This window comes from Passer domesticus, chromosome Z, assembly GCF_036417665.1.
Source record: "Passer domesticus isolate bPasDom1 chromosome Z, bPasDom1.hap1, whole genome shotgun sequence".
Taxonomy (NCBI): domain Eukaryota; kingdom Metazoa; phylum Chordata; class Aves; order Passeriformes; family Passeridae; genus Passer; species Passer domesticus.
In genome coordinates this window covers 9,652,240-9,677,594 of record NC_087512.1, presented here as the reverse complement: position 1 = coordinate 9,677,594, position 25,355 = coordinate 9,652,240, and the positions used below count along the sequence as shown (strand labels likewise).

Sequence of the window (25,355 nt, the reverse complement as noted above, 5' to 3'; positions counted from 1 at the left end):
CACCACCTTCAGAGTGCTTTATACTGTAATTATAAATAGCAAGGGCCTATGGAAATGAAAATGAGGCATATTACAAGGGGCTGAAAGTGGAGGACACAGCCGTGTAAGGACAATGCTCTCTTTAACAACATTCCAAGCACTACAACCTGCAGTTGGAGGACACATTTCCTCCAGATGCCACTGACTATGGACAGCTTGCTGCCAGTAGGAAATGGTTAAGTGCAGATGCATGCTGAAATCCTCCTGCTGGTTTTCTGAAGGGAGCTACAATCACTGCTTAGGCTAAGACACAGTTGGGCAAGAAACCCCTTAGAAGCCACAACAGCAACTCACAGGAGACCAAGTGGTGAAGGAGAGGTCGACCAGAGTAAGCCTAACCCCAGGCAGATGTGTCACTCCAGGTACCAATCATCAATATTAATTAAGGAGCCAAGGAATGAATTAAGGAGCCAAGGCCCACTGTGTGGGCCAACAGCATCTTGGGACCAGAGATATGAAATATTTACTCTTCCCACTGGATCTTCTCCTTGTGTAGGCTTATCATTTTGTCATCTGAGTTACTGGGAAAGGTTTGAGGGTGGGACTACAGGGACAAACACCATGTAAGCAAACACTGTAATGAACCTGCCTGCTGAGAGCAGAAAATTGCACTAGCACAATAATCAAGACAGGTCATTCTCCCTGGTAAGAAGGGCATCTGGGAGTACAGCTATGCCATCTGAGCTTACATGACAAAGAAGCCTGAGATACACATCCCTGTTCTTTGCCATGGGAACCCCAGAGAGGGACCAAAAGAAGTTATCTTGCTGAACAACCCAGGTGAATTGGGCCTATAGGCAAAAGGAGGCAAAGTAGCTGTGTGCCTGGTCCTGCACCAGTGCAGGCAGGCCATAGCAGGGAGGAATGAGCCCACTGAAAGCATTTAGGGCACGTTCTTCCAGAAGCAATGCCATCTACTGTGAGTTCATAAAGAATAAGGTGAGGTTCTGGAGTCAAACTGATGAGATTAGTATAACTGGGTAGGGAGCAAGGACTCTAGTCTGAGGTAACAGAGGGTCTGAGGAAAGTATCAGCTGAAAACATGGTATTTGCCAGGGTTTTCCATACAGACTCTAACTGAATATTTTTTTCCCTACAACTCCCAGAGCAGAAACTCTCTTCTTTCCAAAAGGAACTGCTAACATTCATACACCGTGAGATATCTCTGACACAGCCTCAAAAGCATAACAGGGCAGTGACACTTGCTCTCTGCTTCCAGAGAGCATTTTGTGTCAGAGCAGAGTGGCAGCTTGGTGGCAAGGCCAGTTTCCTATCACTTGCCAAGGGTCAGTACAAAGCATTGCTGATATGACTCAAATATTGATTTTTATCACTCAAAGGTACTGCCAGCCCCACAGCCTCAGTACTGCCCAAAACCCAACACATGGTCTCTCTTCCAGGAGTCCAAACTCAGAGCTTGAGCCTGAGCAAGAAGCTGCCATCAGCCACATTATGGCCACGCACTGACATTACAGCTCTGCCTTCCCCCTCCATCCCATTTACAGCATTTAACAAACACAGCGGGTTTTGGTTGGGTTTTTTATCCCACTACCTGTAAATTTAGCAACCATCTGCCTTGCCCAGTAAAAAGTACTTGCATGTGTCTGAGGGGTAGAAAAAAATACTGTCTACATGATCCTGAGGCTGCAACACAGCTGTGGTGAGGAGACAAAGAGCTTGTGGGCCAGCCTGCTTTTGTGCTCATCTTAACACGTATGTCGTGGCTTTGATCCACTTTTTTCACAAAATGAATATTTAAAATAATTTTCATCAAGAGAAAAAACTGAAGCAGAATCAGAGACCAGAGGTATTTTGACAGCCCATTTCTTTCTTATTGGAGAGTAAGCAACTTTGAGATGTGAGGGCATGCAGGGAACCTGCTTGGCAAATAATAACAATAATGGCAAATCCCTGCTAAGGTTTGTTACCAATACAGCTGTCACTGATCATTGCTATGTATTTCACCCCCTGCCAGCCAAGCTCTCTCAGCTTCTTCAAGCCTTATCCCGCAGCCTCTCACACAGCTGGAACGTGTTGGTGAGCTTCTGGCTCTTTTGGGATTATAGACTGGCCAGCCAGAAGCACTTTATCCATGTCAGAACACTGCCCATAAAGCAGCAGAGGAAGACAAGTGAGGTTTTCCACTACCAGTCAGATTTCCAATGGTTTCCACCAGCATGGAAATCTTGTCCAGTATGGGCCTTGATTCCACAGCTGACAGGAAGGTACCTCTACCTCCAATCCTCCACCTCTCAAGTACCAGCAGAGATCTCCACACCTCTTACTTTGGATTTACTTTTTTTGGGTTCAACTATCAGAACCATGCCCACTGAGACGAGTTTTCACCCAGCACCCATGATACAGAAGCTGCTTTGGATTGAACGTCTCAAGCTGACCCAGTTTATATTAAACAGAATGGTAAAAAGCAAACAGAGCTGTAATGAAACCTTTTTAATTTTTAAAGAGCAGATCTCCGGCGCGTCAGAGCAAACAGTTATAATGCCAACAAGAACAAACAGCTTGGAGAAGTACTGCAGAAAGTACTTTGAATTTAAGTTTTTTTTTAAAAAAATCTAGACTCACGAAGAAAGATGAGGAGATTAGAAGAGAAAGGCTCCTGATCAATCTGAATGAGTAACCCCACCAAGAAAGATATTAGTGGTAAGAAAAACAGCACCTTCAGTGCTGTTCTGGCAAAACAAATATTGAAGTTGCAGCAATGACAGGTTGGATAATACAGGGGGAAGAAGGGGCAGGAAAGAAAATGAGCTTTTGACTGGAAACAAATTCAAAAAGATGAAAGCACTCAAGTCAGAAGGACAGGATATTCTGGATCCTGAACAATGAAAGAATAGCTGGTTGATCGCAGTTGGCAACTGCACTGTTGATAAAAATACCCATTACAAAAGAGAAGAAAAAGGTGAAGCCATGTGGCTGACAAATATTAAAGGTGAAAGTTTTGAGCTGTTCTGCAAAGGCAGGGAAAGTGACCCATGTCAGATTTATCATCCTGCCCTTACTATTACATAAGTGTTTCAGAAAACACTAGAAAAGAAAAATAAGACAGGGAAATAAATTAAAAACAAGGGCAAAGCAAAAGAAGGGGTTGCAAAAGTCAGAGTCTTGTCTGGGTATCAGGAACCACACCAGAGTAAGATCTTGACTCACCAGGAACATCAGACTCAAAGAAAATGAAGATGTCTGGGATTAAAAATTTGTTCTTTGTTTGCTCACACAGCCTCAGACACCTGACAGGCAGTAATGGAGCTGTGGACAGACCATTCCTGAGCTCACAGCATATTCTCCTGGGCCACCTGCACTTTCTGCAATGCAGGTCCAGGTGTCTCGTATCTAGAGATCCAGGTGCACTTTATCTCCATCATCTGCATTGATGCAGTGAGGAAGACAGAGTCCTGTGGATGATTTCAGTCAGCTCCAGTCACCAGAACCTCTTGCCCATCTTTCAAGCGTCTCAAGGCAGAGATTATCTGTGCACTCTCACTGCTTAACAGATGCTCTTGTAAGAGTGGTACCTACTAGCCAGGCACAGCCTGTGTGCCCTGGGGACATTCCCACCCCACACAGAGGAGGCTGCATCACCTTCTTTTTATTCCTTTAGGTAGGCATTGTACACACAAACCATACATGCGTGAGTTTTCCTCCACATGCTGATGCAGGTATGTGTGTCCTGTACATGCTGTTGCACGTCCTGTCCTCCAGCCCATGATGTGCTGCACAAAGTCACGCTGTTGCTACCCACCACCCATCTCCCATAGGAACCTGCTCTGCAGCAGCACCACAAACCCAGTCTGGTGCACTCCTGCAGGAGACATCCCACTCCCTGCTCCCATCAGCCTGAAAGGGACGGATTCTGGGAGACACAGAGAGGTTTTCCCAGGTTCAAGAGCAAGACAGGGGAGCGAAGGAGCTGCAGTTCAGGAAGCCTTATGTTGCTTCCAGGACATTTTTGCCATCAATCTGCAAGAAGGCAACACGCCACTTTGAGATTTTGCTGGAACCCCTCTCCCTCACCTGGCACCCTGCACTGAAACTCTGGGTTTGCCTTCATCACTGGGTGTAAAGGCTGTGGAGCCTTGTCACTCCATAGGGATGGAAAGGAAGCAACCAAATGAGAACCTGCAGCATCAAAATGGTTCCTCCAGAGAACTACTGCAGAAAAGGCTGTGCTGAGGATCACCCCCACCCCCACAAACCCTGCAGGGCTGCACACAGCACTTAGCATCTCGGGGAACACAGAGAGGCTGGAGAATGACAACAGAAACAACACATTTGCATTCCCTGACAATGACAGCCCTGAATTTCCCCTCTGTGTGCTCTCCCACTGGTCTCCGACCCAAACCTTCTGCTCCCCCAGCTCTGCAATGCCTCTCATCTGCCTCCTCCTTCTGCAGCTCTGCTAAACATCTACCATTTTATCTACATTTTCCCTGTCATCCTGTTGCTCTTTATAGGCCTAAAAAGCTTTGTCTGAATTATTCTTGGGTCACTGGCAAATGGGAAAAAAATTTTGTAAATAGGTAAGACCTGCCAAGCTTAGTCTTTAGCAACAAAGGTATAAAAGGCTGTAGGTATGTGGAGATAAAAATACAGACCTCTACTTCCCTTGTATTCTAGTACACCTTTATGACACACATCAATCCACACCTTGTATGATATGTTACTCTGTGACTCCCATTTACTTCATATTCACCCAAAATCCTGCAATTGCAACCCCATAAGCTCAGCATTTTCTGTAACTACAAAAGACTGGATCTGCTATTTGATTATCTCCTTTTGTTATGACATCCCCATTTGCACATTCCCCTACAGCCACGTCACTTTAACACATATACCAAAATCTCATTCTTTTATATTTTTGCTTTATTGTTCTCACTGTCATGCTGAACATTGCCCCTCCAGCATTTATATCCTTATCCCATATCTATCCTTCTCTTTGTTCAAGCCCTTCTCCTATTTACAGAGGCAATTTAATGGAAGGATTTGTGCAGAGGATGGGGGAGGGAGGAAGAAGAAGGAAGGCAGGGAGGGAAGGGAGGAATTTGGCTATAACAAGACCATGTAATTAAGCTCCAGTAACTGGTACCCAGCCCGGACCCCTCATTTCAGTAATTAAAAGCAGTAATTCCTCCATTCCTAGATAACCTTTCTCATCTGATCTGTGAAGAGAGGCAGGGAGAATGCATCCATGTACACAGCCAGCACAGACACACCCTGGCAACACAAAGGACTCCAGCCTGCACAGAGCCTGTGTATGGCTTAGCAGAAAGGACAGCGTTTTACATGCCATGATATTTACCCTAATGCCTTCTGAACAAATGATTTACCAGTATTTAGGGGAGGGAAAAAAGAAGGAAAAAAAAAAAAAAGCTGAAAAAAGAAGGCAAAAGCCACAGTGACAGCAACCTTTCCTCTGTCTGAGCCCTTTGTCTCTGTCTTTTCATGGAAGCGCTGTCTGTCAAAAGAAGCTTTTGAGCTGCACAGCAGCATCACCACCAGGGATGCAGGGAGAGCACGGTAGCTGGAGGGACCACAACAATCCGTGCGGGCTGGGCTGTCATGGCAGGCACAATGGAGAGCTGTGCGGAGGCACTGCCAGGGCGAAGCACGACTCGCCTCTGCACAGCCAGCCCCGGACATGACAACTGCTATTTCACAGCTACAATGGACAAACACGCATTCTGCGCAGCAGCCACAGCCAGCTCCAAAGCAATGCAGCCTCTGAAGAGACAAAGCAGCCCTAAAATCCTTAAGCTTCATCGGCTAGCTGGCATCCTCCGCAAAAACAAACCGGCCTGAAAACCAACAGCACGGCAGACACCCACCCCGATAATTTGTCCATCTCACCTTTCCACAGATCCTCCGTCCCCCGTCTCCTGTCAGCAAACACACTCTGCTCCGGCACTCCTGAGCGCCCAGATTCCAGAAGGCTCCGTGCTCTCTCACCAGGATGCTGCGGGAAACACAGAGTCAATTTTTTTTTTTTTTCTGATTTCTTTTTTTCCTTCACAGCTGCATCCCTGGCAATGCAGAGGGTCTGCGCAATCACATCTCCGATGCTCCTGCTGCTGCTGCTGCTGCTGCTGGTGCTGTGACGTTGCTGCGTGTGAAGGAGCAAGCATGCCCACAGCACTGCCACTTCAGCTCGCAATCAGTCCCTGTGGAACCTCACACAAGGCAGGGGATGGGAGGGAGCAGAAAAGGAGGGGATGATGGAGGATTGATTCTTACAGGAACAGGGAAATCAGGTAGGCAGCATTAGGAGAAATAAAAAGATCGAAACCTGTGCCATAAAATAGAGCTGCAGCATCCTGTTTTGTGATGAAACTGGATTTCGGATGTGTGTGCTTGCAGGCTGCCTGATCTCTTCACCCTGTCTTTGCAAAGGAAAGCAAAAGGGACTGGAGTGTTCCTACTGTTGATAATGGCAGCTAGAAACCTTGGAGAGAAAATGGCAGTCTGCAAAGCAATGCATAGGAGGAGGAGGATGGGAAGACTGCAAGAAGCTTCCTGAAGCTTCTTTAAATTTCTGTAGCGCCTTGCCCTAGACAGCTTCATCAACAGTATCTATCCAGCATCCCTGAAATGCAGCCACCTCCAGAGCAAGATGCAACCACCACCAGATCCCACAGTGCTGAACCCCCTGCCAGGGGCAGGATGTCTGCAGTCCCTGCTCTCAGAGGGGACCTCAAATCAAGGTCCCACCAACTCTTAGCTGCAGTTTGTGACTGAAGTGCTGTCCATGATCTGGGCCAGATCCCAGCATCTTGCAACCCACAGCAGACCTTCCTACCTGAAACAGGAGGTCACCACCTGCAAAGCTCAGGCTCTCTTGCTGCCTGGAAGGATTTTTCCGTATCTGCCTTTCCAGAGGCAGCTGGTGAGAAGGGGTGATGGCACTTGCTCCATAGGCAGAGTAGTGCAGCTCCTGACAGGGCACAGTAGCTGTGCAAGGGACAAATGTGGCTACTTTTGCTTTTCTACCCATTGGGGCATAACCACACACCCCAGAAACTCAGCTGTGCTCTGGCCTGTGCCAGGGCAGATATTTCTAGCACTGGAGCAGCATCCATCCTGGAGGGACCACTCACATTACTGCCCTTTCTCATCCAGCCCTGTGCCTACAGCCCTGTGTAGAGCCAAGCACAGCCCACACTGGAAAAAACAAAACCTGTGAGCCCCAACCTCCTAAACTGAGGCTCTGTGGGAAGTGAGCAGACCAGAGCAAAATGGAGAAGGGGTAAAACTTTTACATGGACACAAAATTCTAAGAAATTAAGAACTGCCATATGGCTGAGTACTTTTTACTTTATGCTATGATGTACACAAAGCAGCAAACAAGTAACACAAATACAACAAACCAGACAATATAAAATTTTACAGAATCTTCTGCCTCTGGAGAGGTCAAATAAAAAAAGCTATGACATAAAAAGCTATGACAGAAAAGTGTTAGACTTATTACCGGAAGTGGCTGCCAATTATCTCAGATCCAAGAATACTACAAGCTTTTAAAATGTCTCTTCAAGAAACATTTAAATCAGATTTCTGCCAGAAAACCATGGGGCTGGGGGGTGGTTCCTACCAAGGGCTTCAGAGGCAGGAGTCCAGGATTCCTCCCATCGCAGAGACCATTCCACTGGGAAAAGAGAAAGGGCCTTGGGCTGTAGGCTGTGCAGACTGTTTGCAATGCACTGAAGCCAGCATCACAGATGCAGTGCTGCTACTCACCTCCAAACCACAGTGAATGATCCCTCCACCAGCCCCAGAGGTCAGGCTCCACAGGCCAGGTCCTTCCCAAGAAGTCAGTGTATTGGTACTATCAGCAGCACTGTCTGCTCCCCAGCCCACTGCCTGCCTTTCCTGGGATTCTTGGGACCCACTCCACCAGCTGATCCTGTTCAAGAGGCAGGGACAAGCCCCGAGGAGGATGCAGGAGTGAGGGATCTACCTCCATGCCTGGTCATTGCAGCAAGCAGAAAGCCAGTCCTGGCAGGCTCTGCTCCAGCCAAGCTGCTGTAAATGAGACTATTTACTGTGCTCCCATTAATGTGCAGTCCCAGGACCCCCGTATGGCCAGGCCCATTGTACTGTCAGTGTTAATTAAGGCAGGCTCAAGCAGACATCTCCGGCCCCTTCAGCTGGGACAGTCAGGGAGCAACAGCGAGGAAAGAGACGGAGAGTTTCAGCTGTGGAGCTCTGTGCAGAACAAGGAGCATTTGTTACCCAGGAGACTTGTTCCCACAGCAGAGAGGAGAATGGAAACTATTTGGGAGCCCTCCCCAGCCCTCCACAAGCATTGCCAATGCTGACGCCAGGAGGTATAAATGCTGGCAGGCTGAGTGCTTGCCTTCATCCCTGCCACAGGACACTGGCATTAACCAATTCACTGACAGCAATGCCTGTCTGCTGTAGCAGACACACACACCAGAGCAGATGGAGTCGGGGGGTATTTTCTTTAAAATCAGAGCCGTGAAGGAGACAAGGGGATCCCGAAGAAACATGCCTATTTACATGTCTGTTCCCAACATAAACATCTATACTCTCCTCCCCAAAATACATTCTGCATGTTTCCCAGATCTCAAGCTCACGTGGCCTCGACCCTCTGCAGCACACACCCCTCAGCCACATTGCCCTCCCCAGTCTGCCTCACTCAGCAACAGTGCTGGGAACTGACGGCCTGTCCCAAAGCTCTGCAGGCAGCAGGAGATCTCAGGTACTAATTAATAAGGAAGAACAAAGCCCTTTCTTGCAGACTGTCTTCCAGGAGATGACTTCCGTTTGATCACAGAGATGAGTCAGTGCAAGAAGGGGAGCATGGCTGACTCCACAGTGTCATGCAAGGAGGGAGCAGGGATTCTGCAGGATGGTGACTGTATTCCTTGGAGAAGGAAGGAGAGAGAGATGGAGAGATGTCAAGACATGCCTGCTCCTACAGTAACGGGGGGTTCCCATCTTGCTTCACCTGGGCAGGTAGGAATAGGTGCTTCCCACAGATTCCAGCACTCTGTGGTGTAGGAATCTTGGCAGGAGGAAATTCTTTATTAAGCAATATCTGTCTCACTATCCATAAGCATCCCAGGTGTTGGGCAGGATTTTTGCAATCTCACTTCCTTACCCCATGTTCCAGGGTTGTCAGAACCAAACACACAACACAATCTCCAGCTGTGAATTCCAGTAAGGAGGCACATCCTCCTCCCAGCCCTGGACTGAAGCAAAGTTTACCACTTTGGGGGAGCCACGGGTGTTGCACTCACACTGGAAGTGAGCTGTACATGAACCTGGAGCTTTTGCTGATGACAGCTAGGTCACAAATAGATCAACCGGGTGTTAAAAAGCCCAACACATTTTGGTCTTGGGCTTGGGCTTCTTCCTTCATATACTATGCAGGAATTTGCTGCTAAGGTCAGCACATGCCCACATACAAGAAGAACCCATTCCATTTTTTGCCACAACTGTGCAGTAAAATCACCCACCAGCTGACCCAGACTCCCACCTATTTGCTGCAAAGCTGCTCCAGTGATGCATGAACTGGAAACAGCTCAACCCCAGCTTCTAGTCAGCTGTCTGGGCTGCAGCTTTGACATCAAGCACTATGCTAGGACAGGTCTTTAATCATCTCAGGTGTGGGGCACAACCTGCCCACACTTGAAACTGCCAGGCAGCCCCAGGTGCTGCCTCCAGCTTACAGCTGTACCCCAGCAAAGGGAGCTGTCTGCCACCTCCTCCTAAAGGGTGGGCATTTTGACCAATCCCTCAGTACCTTCAGTGTGCCCATGCCCCTCAAGCAAACAGAAGGTGGTACAAGCAACAGCAAGCTCTCCATCACAGCAGAAAACCTGTGCCTCGCTATCTGCACACACAACAGCAGGAACATGCCTAGGATACACATTCTGGCCATATTTGTAGCGTGGCCACAGGGACATCTTCACTCTTTCCCATGTGCTGGACTACTCAGGAGCAAGGCGAGTGCAGCTCAGTGTATTTCCACCCTGCTTATCCATTGTTTGTGGCAGAAATCTAAATCCCACGGCAACCCCACCCAGCACCAACACCATCCAGGCTGTTTGGGAAATGCCAGAGAGAAGGATGTTGGTCAGAGTTGAACTAAGAGCATGGGTCTGCTCAACTGGAGCAAGGGCGAGTCAGAAAACAGGAGCCAACACGAAAGCACATGATGAAACTTCATAAAAAATTTCATAAAAGAAAACTAAAACAATTCCCCATTCCTTCAAGTCCTGTGCTTCAATGCTAAACACCATCTCCCTGACACACAGAGATCAATGCAGGCTTATCGTTACCGACATGCGCTCAGCATCTTTTCTGTTCACTGGGAACAGATACAGGGGTCAAAAATCCAAGCAGACTCATAAAAACATATGTTAGCACAGTGGAAATGCCTGCCCTTAGCCCTCCCATTTCCCTGGGGAATCATCAAGCAATCCACACTGAGACTGCTTTCCAAGGGGAACTGAGGACAGAGGCACAGGAGTCTGTGAGGTTTTGCCGGTCAAAGACACATTCTCACATCCAAATTCACCAGCCCACCATGATGACCCTGTGTCCCAGTGAGCCCTGCCCACTGCCCACAACAGCAGTACTGATTTCTTCCGGGCTAGCAACCCAAGGCAGGAGCCACACTCCAAAAGAGGAAATGGCTTCAAAGGAGAAAGTTGTTGCTGTTTTTTTAAAAAAGTTGAATATTCCTTGTTGCTTGCGGTCTTCTAACAGAATTAATTCCCCAAGTTCAGTCCTCTGATGTTTAAGAACATTCTCTGAATTTCCAGCTTATCTTTATCCATGCACAGCTCACCCCTATTCACTCATGTTCCAAAAATGAGCTTTAACGTCAGCATTTATCCAGCCTGTGTTTAAAGTCATATCATTTGAGTTCTCTAATCACTTCACATTAGGTAGGCTTTCCATTTCTTTGATCATACCCGTATTTCTTCTCTGGGCCCGACCCAGTTTGCACACAGCCTTCAGAGAGTGACTGGAAATGTTCACAGTCTTCCAAGCAAGGTCTCCCATGCCTTAATATGCTAAAATTTCACCATCTCTGCTAGAAATGCTTTGTCCAATGTGTCACATTGGATGACATGTATAATTTCCATGGCTACATCATGTTAGATGTTCACAGTTCTCTTGTACATTACTCTGAGACCCTGAGTTTCCCCCCCCACTGTCACTTTCCCCCAGTGAGCTTCCAGACAGAGCTGAACTTTCTGCTCATTTCTCAGGCACACAGCCATGCAGTATTGAACTATCCTTAATAATAATTCCTTATTATTAAGGAATAATCCCAGCTCTTCCTGCTGAATAACACTGAACAGCCTCTGATGATGCTTCCTTAGCTTTGTATCTTTAGGAAATATCACTATTGAAGTCACACTTTTTGGAGCACAGAGCATTATTTCATGTATTGAACAGCTTCCATTTTGAGGCTGATCTCCACTAACAACTTCCCTTCAGAGCAGTAGTTCCTCTTCCAACATTCCTGTTATCTTCCTCTAGTCTGCTTACTGCCTCTTAGTTCTCAAAGGGTACTATGAATGGAAGAGTTACACATGGATTAAAGGGAGGCAGGACAAGCACTTGAGACATCCACTTCGGGTTATTAAACAAAAATAATACTAGCAAATGTCCTGGAACAGACAGGATAGGGTATTTCGTGTCCTGCTCCCACTCTCTGCTGACCATTTGCAACCACTTCTACAAAAATCATACTGGGCAAGGTGGTTCCTCCATCCCAATCACCATCTGAATTCCCCGCTTCCAGTACTGAGGTCAAATCCTTCCTAGTGCTGCCAGTTGATGCTTCACTGCCCAGGGACAGAGGCCCTCACAAGCTCCATAAAAAGTCACAACTCCCAGACGGGGCTAGTGCTGGCATGGCTCCGCACAGGGCTGGGCTCAGTTCCACATACCTCCACACTACTGAGGCATCCATGGGAAAACTGAACCCTGCCCACAACCAGCTGCCTGTCTCCAGTCCCTTCCAGCTCAAGATTTCAGTATGTTTGCACCCCAAAGGAGGCTGGGGTAACAGGGAGACGTGAATCACTTGGAATTCTGTGTGAAAGGGAGAAACGACCCTACAACCCAGCTCTTAGTGTGCATCTTCTACTCCTAATACTTAGTACTGCCCAAGCAAGAGCACAGAAAAATAGCTGAATGTTTCTAGACAGAGGGAAATCAGAACACAAACAGCAGAGCAGCTCCTGGATCATGTCTGAAGGCTCAGCTTCGATCTGATAAGCCAGGCTCATAAAGCTGCACAGAAAATCTTGAATTAAAGAAAACCCTGGCCATAACTGATCTAGACTGAGGTTTCAGAGTGTTTTAAGTAGGAGCTCAGCTCTAAAGCAAAGCTGTTTCTTCAAGCACTCACTCAGATATTGATGCTACTATTGCTTACTAGGAATATAAACTCTTGCCAGTCAAAACCTTGGCAAAAGAAGCAGAAAGGGTATTATTAAAAAAAAAAAAAGCCTTTTAATCTGGCAGACAATCACTCTTAATCACTCTGAGCAGCCATGGTAACAGTGGATATTAAGGTGTTAATGGCTTCACTCCTACTAAAATTAGTTTTCAAAGCAGGATCAATGCTGCCCCCAAAGCACCATTTACCTAAATAACTAGTTTCACCATAACTTAATAGTTCCCCACTGCCATGAGGAAAGCCTTAAGTTGCCACATAACATAATACACTGGGGCTGGTGAACTTGGCACCCACAGCACTGCTGCATTCTGGCCTCAAATAAAAATTATGTACTTCCAACCAAGCAGATGAAGAGCTGCAGGGCTGAGCTGAATCTGCAGCCCTGAAATGGTTCACTGTGAACACAGCACGCACTGCTCGAGGACAGGGACTGCTTATGGTTCCCATGATGTGCAGCAAAGTGACATTCCCTTCCCACTCCAGGGGCACGGCTGGGCTGACTCAAAGTGAGGGTGACTGCACAGCACACGAGGCTCAGCTCACAGCAACTGCATCGGAAGGGATGAAGCAGAGAAAGGGCAAGCAGAGGAGAAGAAAAACATCACTGTTGGATGCACAAGAGGCCACATCCAAGAATGGAAAAAACCATCCTGCACTCTTGCTCAAAGACTGAGTCATAAACATTTCCGTTTTCCAAGGCAACAGTAAGTATGAAAACTGTTCTAGATTTCCCTGCCCAGAGCAGGGAGGTTGGAACTAAATGATCTTTTTTAGGTCCCTTCCAACCCAAACCATTCTATGATCATATGATTCACAGAAAACCTTCATTAACATCACTCTTCACGTGCCAAACTACTTCCCTGCCATCCCCATTCTGAGCAACAGAAAAAGTCAGAGACATTCATGAACTCGCCACAAAGAACAGAAAGTTCCCAGCAGACTTCCCAGCTCTCAAACATTCCCATTCCACTTTGCAACAAAGCCCAGAGAGTACATAACCACTTTATTAGAGACACATGGTATCAGTTATGGTTGTTTATACTGATTTTCTCTCTAAGTTTCTCCAGTTACCACCCGAACTGGACACACAATGCTGTTCTTCTCTGTTACCTGCCCCAGCTGGCTATGTTTTAGTGGCAAATAGAGCAGAGTCTTGTCAGTTGCAAAGTACTCTGTGATTGAAAGGCACCAGAAGATTCACTCCATCCTCACCTATCAGCAGAACAGCACAATATTGGCAGGCACAGGGCTCCAGTGCTCTACAAGTGACTGCCAGGGCTCCTGAGCACCCACGTCCCAGCAGGCACTTAAATAAACTCCAAAGGGGAGAGGGAACAGGACCACTGAGAACTTCTCGAGACCCTGTCTGCCACTTGTACATTAACCTGCTGGCTCTCAGATGGAGCAGTTCTCTTACTCTTCACCTGTGCTGTCTACAGTCCTGTTAGCTGAAGGGGTAAGGTCTATACACAAACAGCAAATTGACATAAATTATAGCCCCTACCATAGCACTTCACACAGCACGGACTGCACATCCCCACCTTTAATCACTGTGCATGACCTGCTCATTCAGAAGGGATCTGTGGTAACTGCAGATCACAGGCAGAGCTTGAGCAATAGTGGCACTTTGCTTTGAAGCAGGCAAACAATATGTAGGGCTATATGAACAGGCATGTCTTGTATGTGCAAGACTTGGAGTCATCCTTCCCCTCTGCCCACACTGGCACACAGCTCATGGACGTATCCTAAATGGACAAACTGCTCAGAGCTTGAAGAGAACAGGGGAAAAAAGGATAGAAAGGAGTAAACTGCAAAACAAGTAGGTTAGCTCTCAGGGGAAAACCAGGATGTGCATTAAAGCAGTTCCAAAATGTATAAAAGGCCGCTGCCAAGAGCAAGTGGACAAGCTGCTCTTCACATCCTCAACAAGAAGAAGAAGATCCCTGAATGCCACAAAGGCGAGTTGAGGTTAGACATCAGGTATAACAGATAAAAGTAACCATTCACTATTCCACCAAAAAAGCATAACAGTCAGGAAGTAAACTAGTTTTCTTAAAATTCTCCATGGTGCTGTGTATCTCAGAAGCTCTTTGCTTTACTTATTTAGAGGTATGCACTCCTGTTAATCTTCACAGGCCCTTACTGTTAAAAATTGGAAACAATATATTTTTCCAACTTTACTGCAAAACAAATACCCATATTACAAACTTGGTCAACTCACAGCATCAGGAAATACCAATAGAAGGAAGAGAATGAATTGCTAAAATGAAGGCTGTAGCAGGTAATGTCCTGATCAATAGGAGCTTCCAGAGATTAAATAAAGAAACCCAAAGAATGGTGTAGCCCAAGTTCACTGTGCCTGCTCAGTGATTATTACATCGCTTTTGGAGGTCTAACTGTCGTGTGACTTCTGTTTGACTCAGAGAAACAGGAAGCCTCTAATGCGGGATTAAAAGCTGAGAGCAATTAATTCTGTGAGGCAGAATACCTGGAGAAACACAAACATGCTCCTGGAAAGACACAGCAAACACACAGGTGCAGCTGTGAGTAGAACAGCATCCTGTGCCAGCTGATCTGGCTGCTAATCCACCTGGCTGTTAGAAACATACTCCAGATGTATATTTTCCCTAAGCAGAATATGCTCTGTGTGAGCTTTCAGCCAGTGGTTTCATCCCTTTTCATCCACCAAGAGACCTTTTCCTCAAGAATTCAGTCCTGCTGGAGACGATCCTTGGTCACAGCTGAGAACCCTTCTAAATTTCTCTCTGGTTATTATTAACGTCCTGCCATCTACCAGGGCAAGCTGTCATGGATCATCAGTCAGCTGTATTCAAGGTCTCCATGTCAGGTCAGCCCATGATTAAGCAACCTCGTGGTTGTATGTGCTTATCGGTGTACATTTAATTAACACAAAGAGTCTTAACTCGCAGCTCCCAGCTGCTGTGCAAGTTGTGCAAGGTCTACCTCCTCCAAAAGTCACATTCAAACAACAGGCAGCCATACCATATGCAGACAGGCACACAGAGCCAGAAATGGGAAATTTGTTGGCTGTGGGCAATGATTTCACTTTTGCTGGAGAAGGACCCCCAGTGAAGGAAATGCTGTAGGGATAAAGGGGATCTGTGTGTGGGAGGAAATCCCGTCCTGTTCTTTAAAATAGAAAATAAAAGCTGGCAGAGGCAAAGCACAGGCAGCAGTAGTGAGGCAGGCCACAAAGGCAAAGCAGGTCACAGGAGACGGCTGACAAAACGTGCCAAGCTTGGATTGTGCTGGGCAGTCTGAAAAAGGGCTCAGCCTCCTGTGAGGCAGATGAAAGAGCTGGGGCACACTGCTCTACATGTTCCCCATGGACACATTCAGCACCACAGGAACTCCTGGAATCCCTGGTGTGTGGCTCTGGCACCACAAAGACTACCACAGAATAGTCTAGAAGGCTATTCTAGATAGAAAAGCCATTAGAAAACTATGAAGAAACATCCAGCGAAGAGGTGCTTAAGGACAAGAAACAAGACGTCCCCACACACTGCAGACACATTCCAGTCAGAGGAACAAGAGCATGCCGGGGTGGAAAGAGCCCTAAAAGAGCCCTCAGGAGCTCTGTAATGTATGATGATACACAGGGCCTTGGCTGAGGCCTCGAAATAAGCAGCCACCATGGTGACTCAGAGAGCTCTTTGTTGGCTGGACACAGAAGAGCAGCAGGAAGGAACAGAAAAACCGAGGAGCAGGAAGCTCCTGATGAAGGACTGATTGCCCAGAGCACGTTCCTGGAGAAACAGAAACATGCTTTTCATCTCCATGACGTACTTCCATGTCCGGACAATTCTGAAGTCTGTGCTTTCAATATGTGCTTAAGAAAACACTCCATCCTGAGCACACACCCAGCCTGTGGCTCTCCAGACACAGCATGGAAAAGAGAAGATCAGCCAAAAGGTGAGAGGGCAAGAATGATGGAGCACTGGAGATACAACAGTACAAGCCAGAAATCAGGCATCTGCTCTGCTGTCTCACTCGTTCTCAACGCAACAGCCAGGGAAAATGCTTGGTCATGATGTTCAAACAGGACCTGCTCTCCATCCCTGGGAACAACTGCCAGAATTAGTAATTCCATATCAGAGGAGGTGAAGCATAGAGTGTCCAACAGCACTTGTAAGATTTTTAGCAATTTTCACATGCCTGCTGCTTTCACAGCTACCTTCTCTTTCAGCTTAAAATAAATGCAGCCCTTCTGAAAGGACACAAAGACTACAGAACCACAGAATTATTGAGGCTGGAAAAGATCTCTAAGATCATCAAGTCCAGCTGTAACCACCCAGCCCTTCCTCTACAAAGCAGAAACTGGAACTGATGTATCTGGGGATGCAAACATGGGGCAATGAGCTATAAAGGGGGATTAGTGCTATCATCCTGAATTCCAGCATCTGAAAGAGATGCATCTCTGTCCTTGATACTGCTGCTGTCAACTCAGAGCAAACAGGTGAGCCCCAGCTTTGTCCCTGTGTTTGCATCCAGAGGACATCTCACCTCTTCTCCTGCGCGTGAGGCTTCATCTGTAATTAAGCAATGGGTGCTCTACTCCCACAGGGGCTTCTACATTCCATATGAGACCAGGCCAGAGTGGAGCCACATCATCCACCTGCAAGAGGCATTAGCTCTTTCTTCAGACAGGGCTTCTTGGAGCACGAACCCCTCAGGAAGCCTTTTTGTGAGCTCTGGGCTTCACACACACAAGGACTAAGGGAGGACTGCTGCCTTCCACTGAGGTCTCCTGCTTTCCAGCACACACCATCAATTCAGCTTGATAGTAGCTGAATTGCATAACCAGCAAAGAACCTGACCAACAACAAGCAAAACTCAGCCTGAGGGGAACAAACCACAGCCCCAGGTTCACAGTGGGATTGTGCACCCAGCACTGGCTGCACAGCTCAAGAAGCTCCCCAGATATTTCTGCTGTGTTGTCAGGCTCTCAGTTATAGACACCAGCTACACCATGAAAAGGGAAAAAATTTGGGATAATGTTCGTGTTTATATGGATGCCAAGAATGTCCAGAGCTACAGCCATAATGTAACAGACATTTAATATCCTTTCCACAGTTAATCTCCAGCTACCAGTCCTCAGGATAACCCTAACCCAGAACCAGAATGCCTCCATATCCCATTCTACAGCCCACGATTTTCTAATGAGGCAGCAAGCTCTGGCCACCAGCAGGGACCTGGCAGCAGCTAGATTAAAGCTAGATTAAATTTCCTGTATCTCTCATTAAACCTAGCGATAATACTCAGAACACACAGGGAAAGCCCAGTGGCTAAATAACCTAATTAGAAGTGAAAGTCTCACGCCTTCTTGGTGACCAGTACATCTGCTGAAGCTGAGGGTCACAGTCCTTTGTAGTCAGCAGGACAGCAAGAGGATGAAAATATGGGAAGCTGCTCTGGACCCCCTCCTGCTGCCCCCCACCAAGGGTCCAATCCTGCTCTCTATGGAAGATTCCCAACACTTTGGCTGAAATGACGCCAGCACTTGGGCAGGGCTTGGTGTTATTTTTAACACTTGCTCACATAACTCTTTGGATGAATCCTGGGAAGAGCTTGTCACCAAAATAGTACACTGTGGGCACTATTTATACACCCACTGGCAGCATCGCAGGATAAGCTAGAGCACCCTTTTATCCTCCTCACAGGGATAGAGCAGGGCCCTAAAACATGGTTTGCTGGTTGGGGTAGTCCTCAGAAGTGAGCCATCAGCTGCAGGAGGCCTGGTATCCCTGTCTGTCCTGCTGAGGAGACAGACTCTCACCCATATGGGAGGGAAGCCCAGGTACATTAGGCTCAGGGAAGATGGATGGCTGAGTGCACATCCCAGCTGCTGTGGACTAAAAAGGGAACAGTTATGCCTAAACACAGAAAATGCTGATGCCTTCCTATTTTATCTCTCCTTGGCTGCTGCAGGGAAATCCAGCAGGGACTGGGTTTCTTGGTTGTCACCTCTTTTCCCGATGTGGGAGCAGCAAAGTGTGCAGTGCTGGGGACAGGTGCCCTAAATGTCAGCAAGGTTCACGGGAAAGAAGGCACCAGTCTAACAAGACTGACTGCCCTTTATCCCTAGGGACAGCAGCAGCTTCAGGCCTTTCCATATAAAAACAGTGTGCCCTGCAGCACTAAAGGAAAAAAAAAAAATCAAAAGCAAACCACCCTTTTGAGACTATGCAAGGAAAAGAGACTCTTCCCCTGTCTGATTTTCTGGGTTAAAAATAACTCCTCTAAAGCCATTCCCGAGCCTATTGAACTTCCTTGATTTTTGTCTTCAGTGAGTTTCTCCGCCCACCCCCTTTCTCCCAAGACACATCAGACTGCTCTCTACTCTCACATCTCCTGGAGAAGCAGGTGACATGACCTAAAGAACATGCACAGGATGCTGCATGAGAACAGACAAGTCAGAGAAAAGAAGACTCCATCTTGAAGCAGAAAAGTTTTATTTTTCCAGTATGTAGATTTTTAAAAAGTATATATATATCTCCTTTCCCTGCAAGAGAGGCTACAGCCAGAGCAGCATACTGGCTGTCTATCAGAACAATGCAAAATAAACCCACTAATTGACACATGCTGCCAGGGCAGGACTGGTCACATTATTTGGTCATTAATGGTCACATTACTTCTAGCAGAACAAACAGAAGGGATCAGCTCCTACCTTGCCAGATACAACCACCCCAGGACGCGGGCTCAGATGAGAGCCACAGGAGGAACACAGCATGCAGAGCCAGCGATAATCCAAAGCAAAACCAGCTTGTGCCCGTGCCGGCTCAGGGATCAGCGGGCCGTGCTGCGGGAGTGCCCGCTCCCCGAGGATGCAGGACGGCGGGCAGCAGGCAGGATGACAAGGCACTTCTTGCAGACGGGAGCTGGCTGAGGAATTCCTGCTGCTGCCAGCCACCTGCCCCGCAGCCTGGCCAGCACAGCGGTGCCAGGCTCTGCTCGGGCAGCGTGTGGGCAGGAGCGAGCAGCGAGGGCCAGGCTGCTCATGGAAGCCCCAGCGTAAATACAGATGCGCACAGGAGAGGGCTATGGCAGCAATGCAGCTCGTGTTACAGAGAGCCATTTACAGCAGGGAGCGGGGAGAGCGCGGCAGGGCTGTGCGCGATGGATCCACTGCCTGCCTGCTCGGACACGGGGTGGGAGCAGGGGAAGCACGGAGTGAAGTGCCCACCAGCGAGGGGAGACCTCCCCAGCTCCACATTCTCCATCAGATCCTAACCTCCACATGCAGTACGTGCTAGCAGTAATGCACACCGATCCAACTTCCCATCCTGCACCCCAGCCTTCCCTGGCGCAGAGTGCCACAGCAGCCCACCCTGCCAGGGAGAAAGGCTGATGGAGCACTGCTCCACTCACCTGCTCAGACCCTCTCCTGTTGTCCAGGCCCTCTCCCCAGGCTCCTGGTCTCCACATCTTTGACACTCACCCGCCTCTCCCCAGTTCCATGTCTTTGGTATCTCCTGCCAGGATTCTTCTTTCCCTGCCATCTCAGGGTAATTTACAAGCTGTACTGCAGCTGGATTTACAGCAAATGTGGAACATGGGGAATAGGGACTAGGTTGGCATCACAGACTATTCTGAATTAGAAGGCACCCACAAGGACCATCAAGTCCAACCCTTAAGTGAATGTCCCATTCAGGGGCCAAACCCACAACCGTGGCATTATAAGCACCATGCTCTAACCAGCTGAGCTCATCTCATGGTTAAGAAGCAAGGTGTCAAAGGGTTCAGGGTCTTCTTCTCCACTGTGCCTTCAACTAGAATCAGCAGCAGAGGCGAGATTCACAGGTTTCATGCACAGCCTGATAAACAAGCCTTGGAAGATCTTAGGGAGAAGCTGGGAAGGAGCTGTTTCAGGACATTTCATAGCCCTGCACTTAGCCCAGCAGTTATGGCACTGCCTATAAGCCCTGTGCCAGGCAGACACACAGCTCACACCAGTGACCTCTGGGTGAAACTGGCAATGAAGAGCAAGGAGTTCCTGTAGTTCTCGAGCAACCACGGTCTGTAAGGATGAGGGGGATCTCCAGCTAAGCAGTGTAAAACCTCAAGAAGACCACTTCCCTGCTCGGTGCCTCAGTTTCCCCCCTTGAAAAACAAGGACCATAACACTTACCAAGCTGCTGTGGATGCCACAAAGTTAACTTCGTCATGGGATGCTGGAGCCCGTGAACAGGAATGAGCATTCTGTGGGACTCTCTTCCCACTCAAACAGCAGAGATTCCTTGTGGCTTCCCTCAACACACAACCCACTGCTTGCAGCTTTCTTCACCCTCACCACAGCAGGTACCCTGCGAAGACAGGGATCCCCATTACCCCCAAAAGCAGGAGCATCAATCCCTCTACCAGCTGCGCCCAGGCCATTTGCCAGGCAGGAATGCAGTGCACCAGCCCAGCCTAGCCGAGCTGTCAAAGCAGCGGAAGGGCTGAGGCTGCACTGCTCTGGAATTCCAGAAACGCACAAACACCCTGTCAGCCAGCACCAGGAATGACTCCTCCCTGCCCCGGACCAGGCTGAATCACTGGAAATACCAAAACAACGATGAGGTCACGTTCCCCGAACAAAGAACTGGAGCCAGATATAGCTGCATGGAGCAGTGTGCTAAAAGGGGACTCGGTGTAGGGGCTGGGGGCTCTGGCAGACAGGCACCATGGGCATTTGTCTCGTTTAAAAACAGCTTGAGGCTGCCAGGAGACTTTTTTTCTTCTCCGTAGGGAACAGGGAATTGGCTTTAAAACTCTGTCCGTACTTCAGAAAGAGGCACAAACATTCTAATGTTTATGAGCTCAAGAAACAAGGCAGAAGTAAAATTATGACTGGATTCTGAGTCCAGTGTTCCCAAAATCTCACTATGATACAATGATCAGATTTAACCAGTGAAGAATCCTCTTGCAGCAAACTGAATGGCAGACAAAATATAGTATGTTCATTACTGCTTTTTGCTTTTGCTCCAGCCTCAGCCAGCTTCCACCAAAAAAACAAACCAAACCAAAAAAAAAAAAAACAAAACCCCAAACAAAACCAACCAACCAAACAAAACAAACAAAAAAAATCAACCAAACAAACCAAAATGCCAGAAATATTGATTTGGGAAGTTTTCAACAGGATGAGCAGCAAGTAAGAGTGGCTTCTGTTAATGCTTCAAAAATGAGTACTTCATTATCAGCAAATAGATTTTTCAAGGCTTTACAGTTCCAAACTTCTACAGCTGTCTGTGGAGAGAGACTGGAGACATTTTGCTATTTAGACTGTGAAGGAAATTGCAACATAAGACTTGGAAAGGATAAAGGAATTCACAATTGAATTTCCAATAGCCTGTTCTTTCCCCTTTCCGTAGGACAAGACATTTGGATGGATAACAACACCACCCACAGTTATGTGAATAAGACACTCTAAGAATCCAGACTTTGCTCCATAAGAGGCTCTAAGAATCCAGACTTTGCTCCATCAGGGCACAAACCATATCTTAATCATAAGCCAAGAGGGAAAAAGATAGGACTGGACAGCTAATGCAAAGCATGTCACCTGCCTGGCAGGGCTGTGCTCACTGGGCTGGCACGCCCTGCAACAACCACAGCAGTGCCTGGCACACCGAGCCAGCCAATGGGCCGTGCCTGCATGGTCCCCTTCTCTGACAATCCATCCAGATTTGCTAATAAAAGTGGTAAGAAAATCTGTGGTGGGTTGTGCGTGACTCCCGTAGGAGAGTTGTGAGAGCAGAAGTGCTCAAAACCAAATCAGTTCATTTTCACCCCACTGTTCCAGCAAGCCCTGGTAACCAGAACCACCTGAGAGGGTTACACCACAGATTCTTCTGGTCTAGTGCCCTATCCCTGACAGTGTGGCTCTGGCACATAAAAATCACAGAGTGATTTCACTGAGTGCCATCAGAGTGATCTCCCCTAAGGACACATTCTTCCAGCCTGCAACAATCAGGAACTCCTAGAGCTGGAGGTCACACACTGACCATCACGTTTCAGAGATTCTGAAACCCATCTCTGCCATTGAGGTGTCTGGTTCCTTTTGGAATCTGTGTGTATTTTCAGTCTTCATGCCATCTCGTAGCAACATGTTCTACAAATCAGCTGTGTTGAAAAAGGACTTCCTCAGCCTCCTGTCTAATAAATTATTTTGCTGGATGCGCTTCCTCTGTGCTGTAAGAAATAGCAAAGTTTATTAAGGTCAGTCTTTGCTCAACTTTTCCCTGCTGAATACTGTATTACAGACGTTTGCTCTTTCCCAGTATCATCTACTTTTGCTTCTTTAGTCTCTCTTCCTACAGAAGCTATCTGCAATCATCCCTATTCCACTTTTCTGTATCATTTCCAGGTCTACATTACTCTTTCTGAAAGAGGGTGACCAGCTGGTATGTGATACCCAGATGCAGGCACAACATGTGTATCTAGTATACATGAACATATACCAGCAAATTTTGTCTCCAGTGTTTTTGGCTACAGCTGAACATTTAGCTGATGTGCTCAGATAACAATCCACAGTGACTCCAAACAGCTTCTTGTGGGCAGTGAGAAACTGCTTCCAGATCACCAAATGTGTCATTTATCAGCAGGACCTCCCATTTGCTGTTTCACCATACTAATAGTTCTGCAAGATGCTCCTGTAATTCCTCAGTAAGTTTTCAAACCAACCACCCTGACCAACTTAGAATCACTAGAAAATCTTCACTATGTCTTCCAAACCACAGCTAAATGTGTTGTACAGGATCCCTTTGGGACAAGGCACTGCATGTACCAGAGCTTTGATGCCCTGCAAAGCACAGCATTTGACAAGGAGTGCTCCAAGCACAGTGACCAGGAATGCTACATAACCTTATAGGCTCCTTCCAACCCAAACCACTCTATGTTTCCTGGCTACCAGGAACCTGTTAAGAAAATAAAGCTTTAATTGAAAATATGATTCAGTGCCATCATCATTCTGCCAAGGATCCCTGAAAGCGCCTGCAGTGTTGGGTGGCTGAGAATAAGCTCATCTATGGCTCCACTGAGGACTCAGGTGGAGAGTCCACATCAATGCTTAAAAGACTACAAATATGCTCACCAAACACTCACCCCAGGCACAGAGATGTGAACTGTGGAAACCATAATTTCCAGTCCAGGCAAACACACACAAAAATGAGGAGACAGAGTGTGATAGATGAGTAATGCAATGACTGACTCTCACAATTAACAGATAAATATCATGTTAAGGAAAGTCTTATAGATTTATAGTTATGTTTTACCCCCTTGCATTGTTATCAAGGGACAGCAGGGATTTGGGACATTTGGGAGGGCTGGCTTGTCACCATGGATCTCCAACCAGGATTTGAGGAAGTAAACTCCACCACTGGACAGCAAAGGAGTCGATGGACAGAACTTTGGGAGGGGCAAAAGGGTTAAAAGGTGAAACTTCCATTGTGTGGATAAGCACATGGTGGGGAAAATCCTTTGCTCCCAGTACTGTAATATTTTCTCTATTTGGTCTTCTGCTGTATTTTTGATAAGATTTAATAAACCTTCCTAAATTTATGAAAAGTGAGTAGCTGTTTCTCACATGGAAAAACTATTGGCTTCAGGTGAGCAGCAGGTATCAGCAGCAAAACCTCAATCAGGCTTCATGTTCCAGAATCAGAAGAACAGAGACCTAGAGCCAGCAAACCTCATTAAACACCCTGCTATGAGTCCAGGGCTTTGGTGAAGAACTAGGAATTAAGTATTCAGTGGAAGGCAGATTACGTAAGAAAAAAATAATGTGGGGGTAGCCAGCCTCCCTGTACATCTGGGAGGGACACTGCAAGGTTTAACGTGAAGCACTCCAAGTTGAGCTGGCAAACCAGCAGGTTCTGATGCCTGGCCCAGCTGCAGCAGAGGTTACCACAAGAAAGAGCATCAGGCAGCTACAACTACATACAGTAATGTCATTTTATATATTCCCAGAGCTCAAAGTCCAGGGATGGAGTGGAAAAGGGTGAAGGAGCACTTAATCTATCCCTCATCTGTTTTGTACAAAATACTGCTCACAGTCCCAGAAGGGAGACAGAAATCAGGTTTTAATAAATCATAAGCCCTATGCAATATTATGGTTTGGGACATTACGTTCTCCAGCTCACATTAAAAAAAAAATTCCTGGACATTGTCCATTGAATACTGCCCTGTCAACAGATGCATTGATCCATCCAAAAGGTAACACAATGAAGCCACTGAGTAAGGAAAATGCAGGATACGAGGCATCTTGCGCAGGAAAATGTGTCAGACAGCATCTGCTGCCACAGCAAAAACTGAAACAGAAGCAGAACTGCAGAGAGACTACTGCACAGCCACAAACCAGGCTTGCACCTTCTGAATAGTCTATGATCCCTTATCCACAGCCTGAAGGTTTTTGAGGGACGACTGCCAGGAGGTAAGGAAGCCTCTGAAGCAGCTGCTCTAGGTGTTGCTCTCTAAGACAAAACGATGCAAACCCACTGCTGCCAGCAAAAGGTCACCAGACTGGAACCTTGCCCAGCAGCTTCTACAAAGCACACTAACTAGGAGACTTTCAGACTGCAATTTTTCAACATGAGAGTACAAATTAGTTTTCTAAATACAGACCTGTACTCTTCATGGAATGAATGGCCTGGATGCCCGCAGGGCTGATGGAGGTTAGCACTTGATGACACAAAAGCCTTCAGTTTAAAATCCAGGGCAGCTACTGACTCCCTGAGTCACCTTGCTGTGCATACTTGAGGCCCCAGCTCCCTGGTGAACGAGGAAATATTGATGCTCCCTGCCTCTCCGAGGAGCCAAAATGCAATAAAGCTTAAAAGATCTCAGGATCCCTGCCATAAATGCC

The 25,355-nt window shown here is 47.2% G+C and overlaps 1 protein-coding gene across 8 annotated transcripts in view; it reads right to left on the bottom strand.

The window, feature by feature from the left end:
• The window catches only part of RUSC2 (RUN and SH3 domain containing 2), a 57,988-nt gene that overhangs the window by 29,888 nt on the left and 2,745 nt on the right, over positions 1 to 25,355 (bottom strand). The window contains exons 2-3 of one of the 8 annotated variants that reach the window (XM_064404391.1): positions 20,646 to 20,820; positions 5,905 to 6,010 (exon numbers count right to left, since the gene is read on the bottom strand). The gene's annotated coding sequence lies outside the window, so the exon portion shown is untranslated. Of the gene's footprint in view, positions 1 to 5,904; positions 6,268 to 6,340; positions 6,479 to 20,645; positions 20,869 to 25,355 lie in introns of those variants that run through there. The other 7 variants (XM_064404392.1, XM_064404394.1, XM_064404395.1 and 4 more) reach the window with 7 other exon arrangements.